Below are 18,710 nucleotides of genomic sequence, written 5' to 3'. Positions count from 1 at the left end.
TGAAAGAGCGAGCATGTTTGGTGGGACGGAGATTCGAACCCGCGACCCTCAGATTGCGAGTCGGGCCCTATACGACATGTAAAATAAAGGTCTATTTGGGTAATCTTGATGAAGGTGGTCGAAAGTAAATCGAAACGTTTCGTCTACTAGAACACACATCTAAATCCCGTCGAACATAGTTATCAACAAACAAACTACTGGCAGAAAGAATTCAGTTTTATTTCAAATATTTCTTTGCCATTTTAAAAACAAGTTCGAATAATTATTGACTGAGAAACGAAATAATTCATTCATATGAAAAGCGTTAAGTTTCTATACTTTAGTATCAAAATTATTCAACGTTAGTTATGTTTAACACTCAACAAATGAAATTAAGATATTTAGAGTATAACAAATAACCGGCGAAATATCTTACCTGAGTGGTCGCAATGAACGAAGTAACCGAAAGACCCGCAAAATAGCGAAGATACGAGGGCTGCCATGCGCAATGAAAGACAGCATGAAGTCAACAATCGAGATACTCACTAGAATTCCATCCATAATATTCCATCCATTCTTAAAATAGGCGTGTTTACCATACCAGAGTCCCTTAGCAACCACCTGACAGGGAAAACATTTTTGATTAATTCCAACAGATCATAATACTTTATTATTTCTAGATTGTAACTATACCAGAGCTCCTGAGCAACCACCTGAAAGGGAAGACGTGTTTTGTAATTACACAATTCGTTTGTTCCTTTGATGAATTTTGCGCAAAGCTACTCCAGGGATATACGCTAACCATTCTTAATTTTGATAGACCAAAAGAAATGCAGCCATTCAACACCAACTCTTGAGCTACTCTTTACCAACGAATAGTGTTTGTTTATTTGTAACTAAGCACAAAGCTACAAAATGGGCTATTAGTGCTCTGCCGACCACGAGTATCGAAACCCGGTTTCTAGCGTTGTAATTCCGCAGACATTCCGCTGTGCCACTGGGGGGAGGGCAATGAATAGTGAAATTAATTGTTGTAATATAATGCTCCACGAGTGAGAGGCCAAGCATGTTCGGCAATAGCTTTCGATCCTACGACCCGCAGCTTGCGAATGGATCGCAATAACCACGGGGCCACACATAATATTTTAATATCCTAACATGCTAACTACACAAGTGTTCCTTAACAATTAAATAAATATCTATTATTTTAGAAATTAGATTAAATACTTGGCTTTGGTATATTGTTTTTTCCTTTGTTTTTCGAAAATTCGCACAAAACTATGCAAGAAAATCTGCGCTAGTCATCCCTAATTCTGAATTGATAGACTAGAGGGAAGACAGCCAGTTATCTACCCCCACCGTCAACTCTTGAGCTGCTCTAATCAAGCAGTGAAATTTGACTGACACTGTTATAGTGCACCCCCCTCAAAGTGCGTTCTCCATTTTGCATAATGGCCTGCGAATCATAAACCCTCAGATTCATTGTTCGGCACGTTAATCTTAGGCTACATACGGTCACATCAAATCCTACTATTATATTATTCATACACGTGTTAAATATACCCGAATCCCTTATCATCCACAACAAGAAGAATTTTTTCAGTATTTACATCAAATTCTACTCTCTTTATTATTCTCACATGCTAACTATAACAGAATCCTTTAACGATTACCAGAAAGGGAAGTTTTCAATAATTACATCAAATTCTACTCTTTTTATTATTCTCACATGCTAACTATAACAGAATCCTTTAACGATTACCTGAAAGGGAAGTTTTCAATAATTACATCAAACTCTACTATTTTTATTATTCTCACATGCTAACTATAACAGAGTCCCTTAACGATTACCTGAAAGGGAAGTTTTCAATAATTACATCGAATTCTACTCTTTTTATTATTCTCACATGCTAACAGAATCCCTTAACGAATACCTGAAAGGGAAGTTTCAATAATTACATCAAATTCTACTCTTTTTATTATTCTCACATGCTAACTATAACATAATCCTTTAACGATTACCTGAAAGGGAAGTTTTCAATAATTACATCAAATTCTACTATTCTTATTATTCTCACATGCTAACTATAACAGAGTCCCTTAACGATTATCTGAAAGGGAAGTTTTCAATAATTACATCAAATTCTACTATTTTTATTACTTCCATATGTTTACCAACTGTACCAGAGTCCTTTAGAAACCACTAAAGTGAATAAACGTTTTTCAGTATTTACAATAATTTTTAACACTTCATTGTTATTCTTACACGTCTACCACATTGGAAAGTTTTCGAAAAACAATTATATTCAAGCTTTTTAATAATTAAACCAAATGTTAGGGGACAGAATACTCAGTAATCGGAAAATGTTTGATTATTAATCCTTATGTACATATATCAAAATTCTTCAGTAACTACTTGATGGATATTTAAACTACTTGTTAATATACTTTACCTACAAGTTCTGCATAATGAGGATCTGATCATTTTTATTTAGTGATTAGCTCCAAAATGGTCCTAACATGGAATGGTAGTGCAACTGATGGGTTAAGAATTACGTAGAGGTTCACTGCATTTTATGATTCGTTTTAGACTTTGTGATGCCCTTGGTGCAAATGATGGGTTAAGAATTACAAATTACACGGAGGTTTATTGTACTTTAAAAGAACAGTGTTTAAGACCATGTGTTGCCTTTGGAACTAATTCCTTCACGTCAGTGGAGCTTAGTCTGATGAATATTCACTATTGTCTTAACACCACAATTTCCTTTCGAGCAAGCCACTGTGAAGGGGTTTGAAATCAATCTTACATTGAACATTTTTACATATTTTCCGTAGACACTCTCCTGTACTCATTCAATATTCTACTCACTAATTAATCGTACATTCCTCTCCGTTATTTAAGACATTTATTTACTAATCTCTCAATCCTGTTTCAACTTTTGAAATATTTATTACCTATCATTTTTGGTTCTATTTCGCTTTTTCTTATATACACTTTTTAACTACCCCTTCAGTCGTAAATGTGTTTAGTAAACGTTTAATAATTCATATTTTAGTGTGTTTTTTTTTTCATGTTATGCACTATATTAACAAAAGTAATTGTTTATCACACCACAAGCTATTAATGGGCCTATCTCCACTACACTACCTAGTGTATGGATTCCCAAACATTTTCAGCACAAAGCCCCCTCCCCCCAAACAAGAACATTTCATACGCTGATTAAGGCCCCCACCCAATGAATCTATTTTGTGTATCTACTATAGCACCCTGACGCTTTCCTGTGGTTCTCAGTCTGGGAACCTCTGTCCTAGTTGCAGTGCTATGTATTGCTATACATTAGTACCAATAGCTAGGCACTTGGAGTCCAGATGCTACCTGTAAAGGCTCACAAAACTTGCAAAGTATCTGGTTATTACATGTGGTGCTAGTGGTCGTGATACTTCTGTTGACTAATCTCACCAAAACTCACAATGAGGAATATGTTAAAAAAATTGAAGACCACTGGCCATAAAATTGCGGGATATTGGTCAGCTATCCAAAATTAAACACTCATGGGTCTATTAAAACTTTGAAACGTGTTATGAAGCAAAACATTATATCTTTCATTCAGTTTATTGCATACGACATTAGTGAGAAACCAGAACAGCGTGAATAAAGCTCTACACTTCTGGATTTCATGATTGGCTACACTTCATCAGGTATTTATTGATGTTGTAAGTCAACTCTTGAAGTGCCTTGGACATCGAAATTGGATGTAAAGGACAATGAAAACAACTACATGGTACAAAAAGTTCCGGTACTCATAGTTTGGTTTGGATACCTTTATCAACCCAATAATAAATAACGGAAAAGTAAAGGATAGTACCAAAGTTTAGACTTGACACACAAGTATAACATAATTGATGTTACTCTGTGTCATTCTGGAGAGCGTTGCATTGATTACGTTAATGGATTTATATGAATAACGATCTTGACTATTTAAGCATGATAATGCACCATATCTTACTACACTTTGTGTTAAGTAGTGGTTTAAGGTAAATAACGTCCATGTCCATCACCCGTTTTGGCCAGTTTTCAGAGACATTTTGGAATGGCGCTTAAAGAACAGACCTGACCTCACGCTACATTGAAGTTACATTGCAAGAAAAGTGGCGCGATATTTCAACGGTTAACGATAAATGTTAGGAACAAAGTACATGTTGTGGTTACTAGCATGGAGTTCCAGTTGCGAAATGCAACACTTCTTACTCAAAATGTAGTTCTTCGAATACTTTTGGTAATATATTGTATGATACACAGGAATCAAGTTTAGTTATTTTCTAGTTTATAGGATACAATATAAGCATTTCTCATTTTTACTCATGTTCTAGCATGAATTATTCTTCACTAATTCTTCAGTCATAACTAGTTTTATTGGCGTTATTAGCTGATTGTCCAGCCATGTTTCAACATATGTCGTATTAGGTAACTAAAAACATAGTTAATAACGTAGAGTTTGAACGACAAAAAAGTTATGCCGGATAAAATGTGTCACCCAGATAAAGTTGTTTCATTTGTTACTTGCTTTTACTCTTACCTTGATAAACATCTCTAAAGCAAACACAGCGGTGAAAACGTAATTTGCAGCACTTAGAATTCTTCTCTCTATGCTGTTTGGAGGAATATTTGGTCTTTCCATAGCAAGAGTGATGCAGTTCAAAGCGATAAAGAACAAAATCATGTAGTCAAACCTTTTATCATCTGCTAGAGACTTGCAAACTTGTCGGAACCTAGAAAAGATGTCAACATATCCTTACAAGAATTACACTAAATAAATACCTAGAACTAATCTAATTGTAATGTTGCATACAAGAAGTTGATAAATCAGTAAAATGTTGTACAACATTCTACGAAAGAAATAAGTAAGAACGGAGTGATAGAGATCTTAATGTTCTATGTACTATGGTTGTATAATATGAACACAATAATTCATGAATTGCTCTCATAATTACTAATTCGTAATTTCCGAAAGAAATCTTTATATTAATGAGTTGAAGTTAAGATTGCTTGAATTCCATAACATCAAATTAATAATTATTACGAAGCAGATATTAAAGAATGATAAAATATTTTATACATACCAAAGAAAAGCATGTATGTTAATACGTTTATATATTTCATTAAACAATTGCAATTAAATTTCTTTCATCTTATTAAACATCTGTAAATTCTCCGTAAAATAGCCGTTCATTATAACACAGCTTTGAGTAAATGCTAATACACAATTTGTCTTCCTTTGAGCATACAAAAATATATCTACCTTCCGAGCAGTTTCTGTTTATAATATCTACTTACACTCAATAAAAAGACACAATTTGTCTTACTTTTTTGAGCATATAAAACATATCTGCTTTCCGAGCAGTTTCTGTTTATAATATCTACTTGCACTCAATAAAAAGACACAATTTGTCTTACTTTTTTGAGCATATAAAACATATCTGCTTTCCGAGCAGTTTCTGTTTATAATATCTACTTGCACTCAATAAAAACACACAATTTATCTTAATTGTTTGAACTTAGATTATAAAAATAACTAATGGAAAGCATTAACCAGTTACACACTTTATTCCTATTATAATTCTAACAGTGAACAATGAAAGGTAAGTTAATTTATCGCTGAATTGCTCATTAATTAAATTACGCGATCGAAGTTCTTGTTTTTACTTCTCAAATATTGATGTTCTTTGATTAAGAAATCACGTAACAATTATCTTACCCATTGGACTTGGAAAAGATAAACAATGAGAAATTCTCTCTTTCTTTTATCCAACCTTGAGGTTCAATTAGCCAGCATAGCTATAACAAATAAAATCAGGTATATTTTTTGTTGAGAAAACAAACAGATAAATAAAAATTTAATCTTCAAAGAAATAACATACTGATAAAGTCTTAAGAGTAAAGATTGAACATATGTATTTTTTAAATCTACCAATTTAAACTTAAGCGCTCGATTTCTATTACATTTCTTTTAACAACAATCGATATTTTCCTAAACTTGTTTACAACTTTTACCTAAAGCAGAAAAGCAAAATTAAACTCAGATAGAAACACTCAAAACTTATTTCACTGCTATTACTTATAAAGAATAGTTTGACCCCCAAAGATCTGTGTAATTTATAACACATTTAATTGCTGTAGCGACATTAACACACACGTTTTTGGTGATTTCTAACAACATAAATGAAGTTGAAAACTTTCTTTATTTAAATATATTGTTTTGCCATGAAGTCACATTTTTATGACGACTTCCGGTTTGAATCATTCAGGAATAGCACATGGTGGAAAGAATCGCTCTTCATCCGATGTGATTTTTAAAATGTTGTTGTTGCGCATGTTTAACTTTTATATCATGAAGTGCTTTAATTAACTAATATTGTTATATTTATGAATATTGTATAAAATTCAACACAAAAATTGTACATCAGTCAACAAATGTATGTTCTGTTTTATTAGTCCACAGAGATGGCGCTGTTTTAAACTTGAACTTATGTTGTAGTTACTTAAACTCCAACCTCTTTCGTTTTTTTTTTTTGCTTTATTTTTTACAGTGTGCTGGCAATATCGAGTGTATAAAGAAAATATTATATGATAACAGTCACTGATGATGTCAAAAGTTAAAATTTGATGGGTTTATCTGAGTGATACTCGTTTCAATTTATATTTTCGTTACTTGGTTTAGTAGATGTTATGGGTTATTTTGTAGCACGTATATTGATAGTTTCAATGTGTTATTAGGTTTAGTAGATTGAGCGCATCTAAGATGTATCAGAGTTTGTGAATGTTATTTGCTTAAGTGTATGTGTTTATAGAATGTGAGTGTTTTTAGGTTGAGCATATCTGAATTTTACTGAGTTGAGTAACTGAAAATGCCATTTGATCAAGTGAATAGGATTTTGGTGGGTCTAATCAGTGATATGCTATTGTGATCAGAAACTATATTCAGTGAACAACTGTTTCCCAGTGAGTAAAGTATTAAAAAACAAAAGTTTACTCTTCATAATACAAATTATTGAAATGGTATTCTTCATTAATAGCAATTCTAGGCTTACAGTACAATTGTTTCTAACCTTGCCATTAAAATATTTTTCAGCTGAAGGATCGATGTTTGTTTTCTCAACTGTACTTTCTGGCATTTGACTGGGTTTCTGTTCCTTCTGATCTGCTGCTTCTAACGGTGACTTACTTAGACTGGGCATGTAGTTCTGACCATTAAAAGTGTTCGGGGCGCTGAGAGTATTGTGACTAAAAACACTGCTCGTGAGAGACACCTGGCGGCTACAAGGTACATGTACATTTAATGGAACGGCTTGAGGAAAACTCTGGGAAGGTGAGGAGATGCTCTTCACGGAATTTTGAGGGCTTAAGATCTGAGCTGGCTGTACGTTGTTTGGTGGGAAGCTTAGAGTAGGTGGTCTTCCATTACACTGCAGGTGGTTGTTAGGAATCTCACTGTTGAGAGAAAAAAAAAAAGCTTGAAATTTTAATTTTTTTATTGCATTTCAGAAAAACAACAAGCATAGGGAAAAGTCAGAGTCCTTCTACATTTGAAAAAACAACAAATTTCTATTAAGTTTTAAACAGTTACAATAAATTAAACAGTAAGTAATAATCATCCTACCAAAAAATTTGAATTTTAGGTTATTAATTTTATTTTATTATGAAACTATTAAAATTTACTATCTCTCCAATTTTCAGTGTTATTTCTAGTTTACTAGTAATACTAGTTTACTTCGAGTGTTATTTCCGTACCTAATAATTTCAATAATGTATTGCTTCAATACAAGTATAATTAATAAAACATTATCTATTCCTGATTACTGCCGTGATCTACATTTAAATGCTCAATATTTATTTCAAGCCCTCCAGTAGCACAGCGGTATGTCTGCGGACTTACAACGGTAGAATCTGGGTTTCGATACCCGTGGTGGGAAGAGCCCAGATATCCCATTGTGTAGCTTTGTGCTTAACTTCAAACAAATAATTTATTTCAATGTATGAGTTTTTAACTTATTTTTACTGCAAGGATGACAAACAGATAACTGATTTTACTAAGAGTTTCAGTTTTCAAAATAAAGTCATTGAAATGAATATTTCCTTCTATATATACATACACACAAACTTTAAATAATATGGTAAACAACACTTTACGAATAACAATTCTACTTTTGCAGGTATTAAAATTCAGTAAGCAGCATCTTCCGATTTTAATCCAGATGTTTTGTTTGTGAATTCGGAAATGACTGACAAAGTTTTACTTACCTTATTTACATTGCATGATGATAATGTGGTGAAAACAAACATTTTTTTTTTAAATTCGCCTAAGTAGTATTTTGTGGAGTTCATAACATACACAATGTAACAGAAAAACAGTTTTAATTAAAATCCAATATTTCTTTCAATCTTACAAAAACAATATGAATCTCTATGTATTTGGTAAGTCAAGACCAAACACCTCACCAGAAGACAACAAAAACAAAAATAGAATAATTGAAATATAAATTTACCATAAATCCTTGCTTAATAGAATAAAAAAGTTTTAAAGGCGTATGAAATTCAACACTGTGTTTGTTTTCAGAATTTCACGCGAATTTACTTGAGGGCTATCTGCGCTACCCATCCCTAATTTCGAAGTAATAAATTAGAGGGAAGGTAGCTAGTCAACATCACTCATCGCTAACTCTTGTGCTACTTTTCACCAACAAATACTGGGATGGAACGTTACATTATAGCACAAAATGTGAGCATCTTCAATGACGGAATTTAAACTCGCGACCCGCAAATTTCGAGTCAAGAGCCATAACCATAAGGCCTTGCTAGGCCTTATTCACAGAGAAAGATTTAAAGTACTAAGTAATAATGAGCTATAGAACGCCACCTGTGATTTCTGGCGGGAGATGCTGTTTGAACAATAGATATTTACGTATTAACAGGAAATTGAGGTCTTTGATGACATTAGTTCTAAGACCATTGATGATTTAAACATATTGATATTATCTCAGTTAGAAAGTCCTGACTTATTTACTCATAATCTGATGCAAATCAGTTACAGCGGTCTATTACATTTGAAGTTAACAAATAGTAAGTATATTAGATATAACTTCATGGATTGACAAAAGTAGGCGTATCACTGAAATCTTCAATAATGTGAAATGTATTATTCGTACAAAACACAATTTAGATACTTGGAAAGCGCAAAATTTGAGTTTAATTAGATATAAAAGCCGTTCCTCAGTACTTTTATCACAGAAAACAAACATATTTCTTTTAATTCAGGCTTAATTACTTGCTTAACTTTGTTGTGCTATATCCAATTCCAACTACAACGTAGTACGTTCCTCAGTATTATAACACTCTCAGGATATTTATACTATGCTTTTATTTAAGTACTGATCGATCTGCTCTTCTGTTCGATTTGTGCTTCAAATAAAGGACTGTAATCAGTCTGAACACTCAAAGCTACAGTAAATATTTATGTATTTCAGGACAGTACTAAGCAAGCGGAAAACAAGCGTAATTAGAATGAAATAAAATGAAAGAAAAGCAAACAAAAAAGAAAGATTATACACGGAAGATAAACTCACACTATTCACAAAATTCTGTTGTTTTTTACAGTTTCTAACCTGATCCTCAAAGTAATTTCCTAGAAATAATATGTGAGGCCAATAAAATTAAAAAGCTAAGTAGAATGAAAATAAAACAAAAGAATAAAAAAGTTGACCATACAAGTGTAATACTTTGAAAATGATATTTTTGTTTCTTTCAGAATTTCGCGCTAAGCTATATAGAGGGCTATCTGCGTATGGCAGTCTCTAATTTTGAACTGATAACCTAGAAGAAAAGCAGCTGCTCAATAGTACCTGCCGCCAGTTCTCGAGGTGTTTTTATCTAATCGAGTAGCGGGATATGACCGTCACTCTTATAGCACACCGACGGCCTTAAAATGATGACAACTTTTTCACGGTAATGAGTGGCGAACCACGAATTCCCGGATTTACTATGTCATGCTCAACCCATGATACATTATTCGTTTTTTTTTTTTTACTTTGTACAGTAGAAAAGCTTGTAGTTTTATACAGCTCCCACGATGTTAATTATTGACAATTAGAAACAGTAGTAGTTGAAGGTTGTGATATTGTTGACCGTGCTTTGAAACTGATGCAGTATGATATTCAAGGTTGTTTATTTTCACTTCCGAACTATTATTAAGTTACTTAAGTTACAAAGTGAATGTTTCTGATAATATAGATATGGCTCGTTTTCGTATTAATGTTTAAAATTTTTTTTTATTACTAAACATCGTAGAAATATATTATATCAAATGCTTACTTTTTTACGGACTAAATGAAATTTTGAAACAGACAGTATACTTTTATAGATGTTAATTTTCGTTGTAAGAAATTTTGAAGTAAATTTAGAAAAAAAAATGAATATATTTTATTATGATTTATAAAATCTTTACACGCTACTTTTTATAATAAACCTAATTTCTGATAATGTGTTTTGAAACATTTCTTCTTTACGGAATTTGCATAAAGTACAAGTTTTAACATACTGTCTTCCGAAATGTCTTGTACACTATACACGTTTAATATTCACTGACGAGGTTATCAAATTCAAATAAAAAGTTTGAATTTTAAAATATTTCAGAAGTAACTTTAAAAAACGTCTGAGAATATATGTTTTTGAGAATCTTAAACACAAAACTTTAGACGAAATAAAACCGCACGCTATTCTACATCAGGCGATACACAAGATCCTAATTACAGTTATCTGGTTAAAAACGCATAGAGTTATCAGTAGAAAAAATCCTACTGAATAGTTAATTTGTAACAATTAATCCATATTTCAATCGTTCTTTCCAGAAATATATCGTTACTGGTGATTTATAAGATGTACAGTTAAGCACAAAGCTACACAATGGGTTATCTGTGCTATTCCAACCACTGGTATCGAAACCTGGTTTCTAGCGTTGTAAGTCCGCAGACATACCGCTGCGCCACTGGGAGATGGGGGGAAATAATATAATAAGAGATAATCAAAACGTAAACGCGTATAATTTTTGTTTGTGCTCATTTTTTCCGCGGAGTTAAAAAAAAGTTCATTTTTGTAAATGTGTTACTTTTGTCACTTGGAAATTAAATCAAGCATAACAACTTAGATTACTTCTTATAGGAAGTTGCAGTAAATGAGTTAAATACAACTATTACTTTCTCCAAATGACAATAAATTTGTTGGCAATGTTTTTATAATACATTTAACGCCTTAGACAACATCATCACTACAACTATTATAAATTGTTATAAATAACTGAATGTGTAGTTAAAATATTTTTGCTAATGTAAGTCTTCTGATGACAATGCTAACGTTTAATAGTTTTTAACTTTATGTTTATTCGTTTGCAGTTAAGCACAATGGGCTTTCTGTGCTCTACCACCACGGGTATCCAAACCCGGTTTTTAGCGTTATAAGCTTTAGACTTACCGCTGAGCCACTCGTTGCGCTTTAACTTTGTGAACGAGATTTCATCGTAAGCAGCATAAAGTTGTATGCGAATTTTATAAGAATGATAATACCAGGAATTTGGCGTATCGTATACGTACCAGTTTAGTCAGATTTGCGGATCCATATTGTTGTAGGATGCGTTTTTTATGTATGTTTTTTAAATTCCAACGCTTATATCACAGTTTGGACAAAGGAAGATTTGACACGTAACGATTTCATGCTTAAACATCTGGAATTTTCTTCAAAGTTCTGGAACAGTTTTAGTAGCATAAAACCCGAATTAGGCCAGGTTAGAGGAATGTTGATCACAACTGAGCCGAAAAGTAAATTACATCGTGTCTTTTCACTCTTGCTATTAGTCATTTCGTTAATTCAGTGCTATAATTATTAAGTTTGTATTTCGACGACATAATAACAGATACGCCATACATTTTGTCGGGTGAGAGAATAGCAAATAAGTGGAATTTCTGTTTAGACACGTTGTTAGGTCTATATTTAGTTACGTAAAACTTGGAGATTGGATCTTGCAGAACGGGAAGTTGAATAAATAAAACGTTTCTGTTATCATTAAGTGGCCTAAACTTTACATTCTTCTTTTTACCGAAAAAAAATGCCTAACAGTAAAAACCGTTACAATAATACCGTGACTATTTTTTATTGGTTATATAAGAATATATGTTGATTCAGTTTCAACTGATCACTTATTCTAACTCTTTTAGTGGTGAAAGTGGAGGTCAGGGATAGAACATTATAGAAATTTGGAAGGCAAATTCCAATTTCACTTATGTTGTACGTACATTAAGTCTGGAATTCCATACATGAATATAATTCCAAATATCTACATGTCATTGCTTATGTCATATTTACCATGTTTTGCTGTGAGAATTCCCAGTTATTTCGAAGCATTTTGCACGTACTATTTACTCTAGAAACACAGCAGTGTCCAAGTTTAACTTTGATTAATAGCTACTTTTGTGACCTGATGTTGATGTTATGATTACTGATATGATTTGAGCTAAGAAATTTCTGGAAAGCTAAATTCGGACGTTTATTGTTAGTATGTGAATTATCTTTTGTGTGACGAAGAAGAGTATAGTCCTTAATAATCTACTATATATTTTTAAAGTTCTGCTTTATTAGAACTAAGCACCTTCTTTTGATTGTGAAACGTATTTTACTTGTAAGACATTGAAAACTGAAGCGTTCTCATCTACTCTTAATTTTGACAACAGATCTTGTCACAAAACGAAGGTTTGCTCACAGACGTTAAATCACATAACTGAAGCCCAATTTCGCTAATATTTTATTTTCGTAAGAATATATTTTAGTATCATTCAGCAGCCTTTGCCCTAGCTATATTTGTCTGTACTACATATGCAGCTCTTCTTATATATGTCCAGATTATTACATTTCTATAAAACATTACTAAAAGTTTCAGTTTATGGTTGTACTATAATTTCTATAACAAATCTTTGATATTATTTCTAATGCATATACATCTGTATGGTCTAAAATGGTCTTGACATGATGCATACCAGCATGAAGCTTCGAACATAACTAGTAGTCATATCTCTGATATACTAACGATAAATTATTGGTCTAATATATTTATTAAATAATTTTTTATTTCATCATTAAACGAAAAATATTTAACCAAGACCGTTTAACACTTTGGACTGAATTATTTAAGGTTTTTCTACAGGTTTCAGATTGCCCAAACTGCTGTCTCTTGTGAATATATAAGAAGTATGTGAACGTGTGTTTATTGTTTCCCTTTATTACTATTGTTTCTAGCAGTTTAATTGACTCTGATAGAGCTGTAATGAACAAAATATCACACAGAACCACAAAACAAATTTCAAAGTTACTGAAATCGACCCGAAACCTTAAGCACTTTTGAAGATTTGACGCTTCTTTTCAGAAGCAAAAAGGGTAAAACCGAAAGTGTGCTAATACTATTTATAATGAATAGAAAATATGTAGACATGACTGTAAAAAAAACTGACCAATCCGATGAAAAGAAGGGTGTATAATGTTGTGTAGAAGAAAGCATGACATGGTAGGAAAATAAAAAGTTTAAAACTAAAAGTTACAGTTTCAAAATGAGATAGAAAAGCAATAAAAGTGAACACAGAACATAAATAAATATACAAAACACATATTCAGATACATTTATACGCAATGGAAATTAAAATATTAAGAAAAGTCAAAGAAAAAAAGAAAGAAAATCAACAAAAACTCCAGATTATACAACAAATACTCACTAGAAAAAGAGTTATTTTTGAAACATTTTTGGATTATCACGAGAGTCAAATATTCCGGGATCAAAATTAGTGCTATTCGGGGTTGCACAGTTCAGGATCCCTATCTGAGAGGCATTCCTTCATTTCTCTGTCCATTTTGCATTTTAAAAATCATAATAAATACGCATTTGAGTAATGTCATTAAAGGAGTGACCGGGCATGGTACATTGTTAAGCAAGGATTGCCCAGGTATGTTAGTGTTCAGTGAGGAGTGTCTAGATATATTACAGTGTTCAGCAACTAATAATTTTCGTCGTCGTGTTGGTGGAACTGCATCCTTAACTAGGCTCTGAATAATTAAAATATGTTAATTTATATTTAAACATCCCATCAGATATGGAAGTTTTACCTTTGTGTGTGCAATAATGACGTGTTCTGTAAATCTAAACAGAAGTCCCTTTCTGAATCAGACCCATTCTCGAAGTCATTAAAAATCTTCTTATCTACAAGATGCTGGTTATCCTGTTGTTCGTCTATCGAACTGTAGCTTTCAGGGCCACGGCCAGTTTCCTGAAAAACACATTAAACTAAAAACAAAAAAATTCCGGAAAACACTCCTAAGCGAATAGTGCATCAAACGTTCTAAGAAGTACACCAACCAACGGTACCAATTTAACAGATTACCTAAAATACAGCAAACTAAAAGTGCACACCCAAACTATTATCAGATTCAAGTTACTAAAAACTAACAGAAAAACTATTCCAAGCTAACAATCCATTTTACACTAAACTAGGCCTACAGATACAATCCGTTATCTGTAAGATACGTCAAGTTAATGGTGAGAGTCACAGCCAATTTTAGTTTTTTAGAAATACACCAAACTACAACTATAAAGTTAGCCAATACCCCAAAAATCACCAAACTAAGAATACACACATCTATTACTGTCACAGTTATTTTTCTTTGAATCTTATCAATGACTATCTACACACTCAGCTAAGCGCCTGCAAATAAAAGCACATATCACACCAAGCTAAAACTGCATACACAGTTAGATTATTAGAAACACTTCAAACCAACAAATAATAATTATATAAACGCCTTACCAAATTAATATTACGCTAAAATAGCTTTCTGCAAAACATCAAACTGACCACATACAGATTCTTCTAAAATATATCAAAACTGACAACACAGAAACGATAAGAATAGTGAAAAAATTAAATCTACAAATATATCAGTTACCTGAGTGAAAAAAAGTAGAGGTCTAATTAATTTTGTCAGAAACAACCTTAATACTTTAAGATGAATACAATCTAAATATTGAAATACACACCAAGCAATAATTTAGATAGCACTTTTACTTGAAAAACACTTCAAACTACGGTTACAATTACTTTCCGTAAAACATATCAGCCTAACAAAAAAGACCAGAAAACAAGCCAAATTAAAAAGTAAAGAGGCAGTCTCATTTTCAGAAGACAAGCCGACCCATACATTATACTTGCTCAGTTCCAAGTAAAAACTACTTTGAAACCAAAGACGTAGATAGTTTCAGTACAAACAAGACAGATATTTTCTTTGAAAATACACTAAACTATGGCGATACAAATGTCTTTTGTTTTTCTTTCAAAAAACATCAACAGTGACATCCAGAAATCGCCAAGTTTCTAGAAAATCCACGAAATCTAAAAATCACTGAAACAAGCAGTTTGTTGTTTAAGACACCAAAGTAAAATTACAAACTTATCAAAATTCCTGGAAAGCATAATTACATTTAAAGTACAGTAAACAGGAGATTTTATCGAGAAGAACAAAATACAGAGCACAGTATGTATAGTAAAGTATGAAAACTACAAGACACAATGAAAATACTCTAAAACTAGCCTTACAAATTACAGAGAGTTTTGCGAAGAATACGACGAAATTATGAGTAAAGAATTAAACATGTTTTTGAAAACATAGAAGTCTAACAAAATGATAAACAAGACACTTAAAAAAAAAGAAACAACAAGTGTTCTCTGAAGCAAACCAAATCTAATAGAGCGGGATACTCTATGCTTTTATATGAAACAAACGAAACCTGAAAATATAAAGCATAGTAGCCTACTTAGAAAAAACACCAAACTAACTGTACAGATAAAATACAATTGTTGTAACATAGATAAAATTAACAGTAAAATAATGTTTTCACATCGAATGTGAAACAACTGCAAACATCTCGAAAAATACCCCAAACTACCAAGGCAAACCTCAAGAAAATCACTGATAACCTTAGGACGTTCTGCCTGTTTGATATATATATATTTTAAATAGGCAATACCTCCACATATACTCACAGAAAAGATCCTTCATTTGTTTTGAAATAAAAGTATTTGATAGAAGTACAAGAAACAGAAACCGTGCTAAATTTAACTTTTCTGAGATAAAAAAAAAGTATTAAAATTACAATAAATTAATAATTTCACTTGTGTTTCCAACAGCGCTATACGTGTTCCATATCGAGCAACGTTTAAAATGTCATTCTTCGGGCTTTGCAAAACACTGTAATGTACAAAACAAATATATAAAAGTCATATACCTCAGATGGCACGAGAAATGCTTGTAAGATCGTTCTCTCTGAAGGATCGATGAGAGTAGGATCTGGATTTTCTGGAAAACATTTTTGTGTGCTGATTGTAGAAGGACCGACGTCTTCGTGTTCCAGATATTCCTGGAACACATCTTGCCTTTCTTCCACAGACGCAGAATATTCACTTTTGTTTTCAACTAAAATAATATCTGAAGATTCAAAAGGCAGGTCGTTACTGTGTCCTAAAGTATCAGAAGATAGGCTACTACCATTTTCTATGGTTTGGGAGCAAAGACTATTACCACTTTTTAGGGTATCAGAAGATGGAGTACCACCATTTTTTAGAATCTCTGAAGACATGCTGCTGCTGTCTTTCAGAGTCTCAAAGGAAAGACCACTAGCGTAGGCAAAAGACTCAGAAGACAGACTACTACAGTGCGTAATGGTCGCAGAAGACAGGCTAATACTGTCTGATGTTGACTCTGAAGATAGTTTACTGTCATATTGAAGAATTTCAGAAGACGTACCAGCGTCATGTGGCTGAATTTCAGATGCTAAGCTACTGCCGTCTGCTAAAGTCTCTGAAGAAGCACTAGTATCATCTGGTGAAGATTCAGGAGAGTGCTCATGGGATTCAAGAACCTCAAGAAGACAGGAAGAACAAACACTGGTGTGTTCTGGAAGAGCAGTAAATTCTGCGTTTCTTTTTTGTGCAGAAAGAGATGATTGGCTATGCGTGCATTTTTCAGAATTATAAGACACGATGTTGCTCACGTTTGGGAGCTTTATCGACTGATTATCAATGTTTCGTGGGGATTCAGGAGACCGATGACTTCTGGGTTCCTCTGTCTCAGGAAGTTGCGTGTCTTCTGGATTTAGGAGTACCGGAATTTGATCATGATCTGAGCTTTTAATAACCTGTAGGTAACTCAGTCCTTGTGAGAGAGGAATATTACCGTGACCAAACGCACTATGACTTGCTGCTGAAACAACAGAATCACTGGTTAATATCTGGATTTTTTTAGAACTTCTCACTTGTTTTGGTTGGAAAGGTTGCTCCGATACAGGGGCAGATAAACCTGTTTTATTTTGACCGTAATTCGCAGAGTATTTCTTCAAACACGGAGAGTGTCGACCACCGGAAAAATCGCAAGTTCTCTGAAAGGAAGAATCAAATAGGATATTGTACATATTGTAAAGTAACGTAAGAAATGTCATCTGTCTTATTATTTATTTGGCATTAATATGCAATCAACATAAAATTCAAGGCATTAAAGGCATTTGTAGTTAAAATCCAAGTGAGCTGTCGACGAAATATTTTGTTCAGCTAAATCTTTCTCGTGGTAACACATACGCTAAATAAGATGTTTCCTTTTTTCTCAGTCAACATAAGTTGGAAACGTGTGATCTTCCATGGCTTAAAAAACACTGGCAAATGACTAAACAATTAAAGTTACTTAATTTGTATAGTATGAGTAATTAAATCTAGTTAGGTAATCTAAGACTAATGTGTTAGCTGTTTATTTCATAACAGAACAATTTTCTCTAAATAATTATAATTGTATGAAAAATAACAAACAGAAGAGAACTTATAAGACTAATGGTATTCTTTTTATTGTAATAAAAGTAACGTAATGCTGACTTCTTAAAACACTTTAGTTTGCCTTATTTCATAAAATGATAATTTGTAAACATTCTTTGCAGTCTGTAATTGTTTTACATATGTAACGAATTTGTTATTATATATTTATTTGAATATCAACGTTTGTTTAGATTCAATTTGTATTTAGAAACATACATGGCGTATACTGTTAAATATATATTGTGAAACTTCCGCCTGTTCTCCAAAATTGTAGAAGAGTCTCGAGACTAATAATCAACAATATATGTGTGTACGTAAACATTTGTGTTAGCTCAGTATTGTTACGTAAGATTGAAATTTCTAGAATGTCTCCACACGGCTATAAATATAACCAACGCGACGCGCCAAAAGAGAGTGTCCATTATTAGTTCGCTATAGTCAGTGTGCTATAAACTTCGGAAGCTATAACTTTGATTGATATAATGCTTATCAATCGGAAAACTTCAGATATTTGACCAGGAATATTTATAAATTTCGAACATTACAAATTATTTAACTTCAGTTGATTCTCATCGGACATTAATATTTTTATGAAAACATTACCTAACGTCATCTGTGAAACTCGACCTGTAAATCACCGTGTGATCAGCGAGAACTACCGAGCTAGCTAGCTCCTTACCAAGTGAATCGTACCTACATCAACTCGTAATTAACTCGCTCATCGTGAACCCTCGATGAGATATCGAAGAAGTTCCAGACTAGAAAGAAGACTTTATATTGTTTGTAAGTTC

At 32.7% G+C, this 18,710-nt stretch overlaps 1 pseudogene; it reads right to left on the bottom strand.

Annotated features, from left to right (window-relative positions):
• The window catches only part of LOC106475831, a 278,839-nt pseudogene that overhangs the window by 34,437 nt on the left and 225,692 nt on the right, over positions 1-18,710 (bottom strand).

This window comes from Limulus polyphemus, unplaced genomic scaffold (genome assembly GCF_000517525.1).
Source record: "Limulus polyphemus unplaced genomic scaffold, Limulus_polyphemus-2.1.2 Scaffold150, whole genome shotgun sequence".
NCBI lineage: Eukaryota > Metazoa > Arthropoda > Merostomata > Xiphosura > Limulidae > Limulus > Limulus polyphemus.
This window is presented reverse-complemented; position numbering and strand designations above follow the sequence as displayed.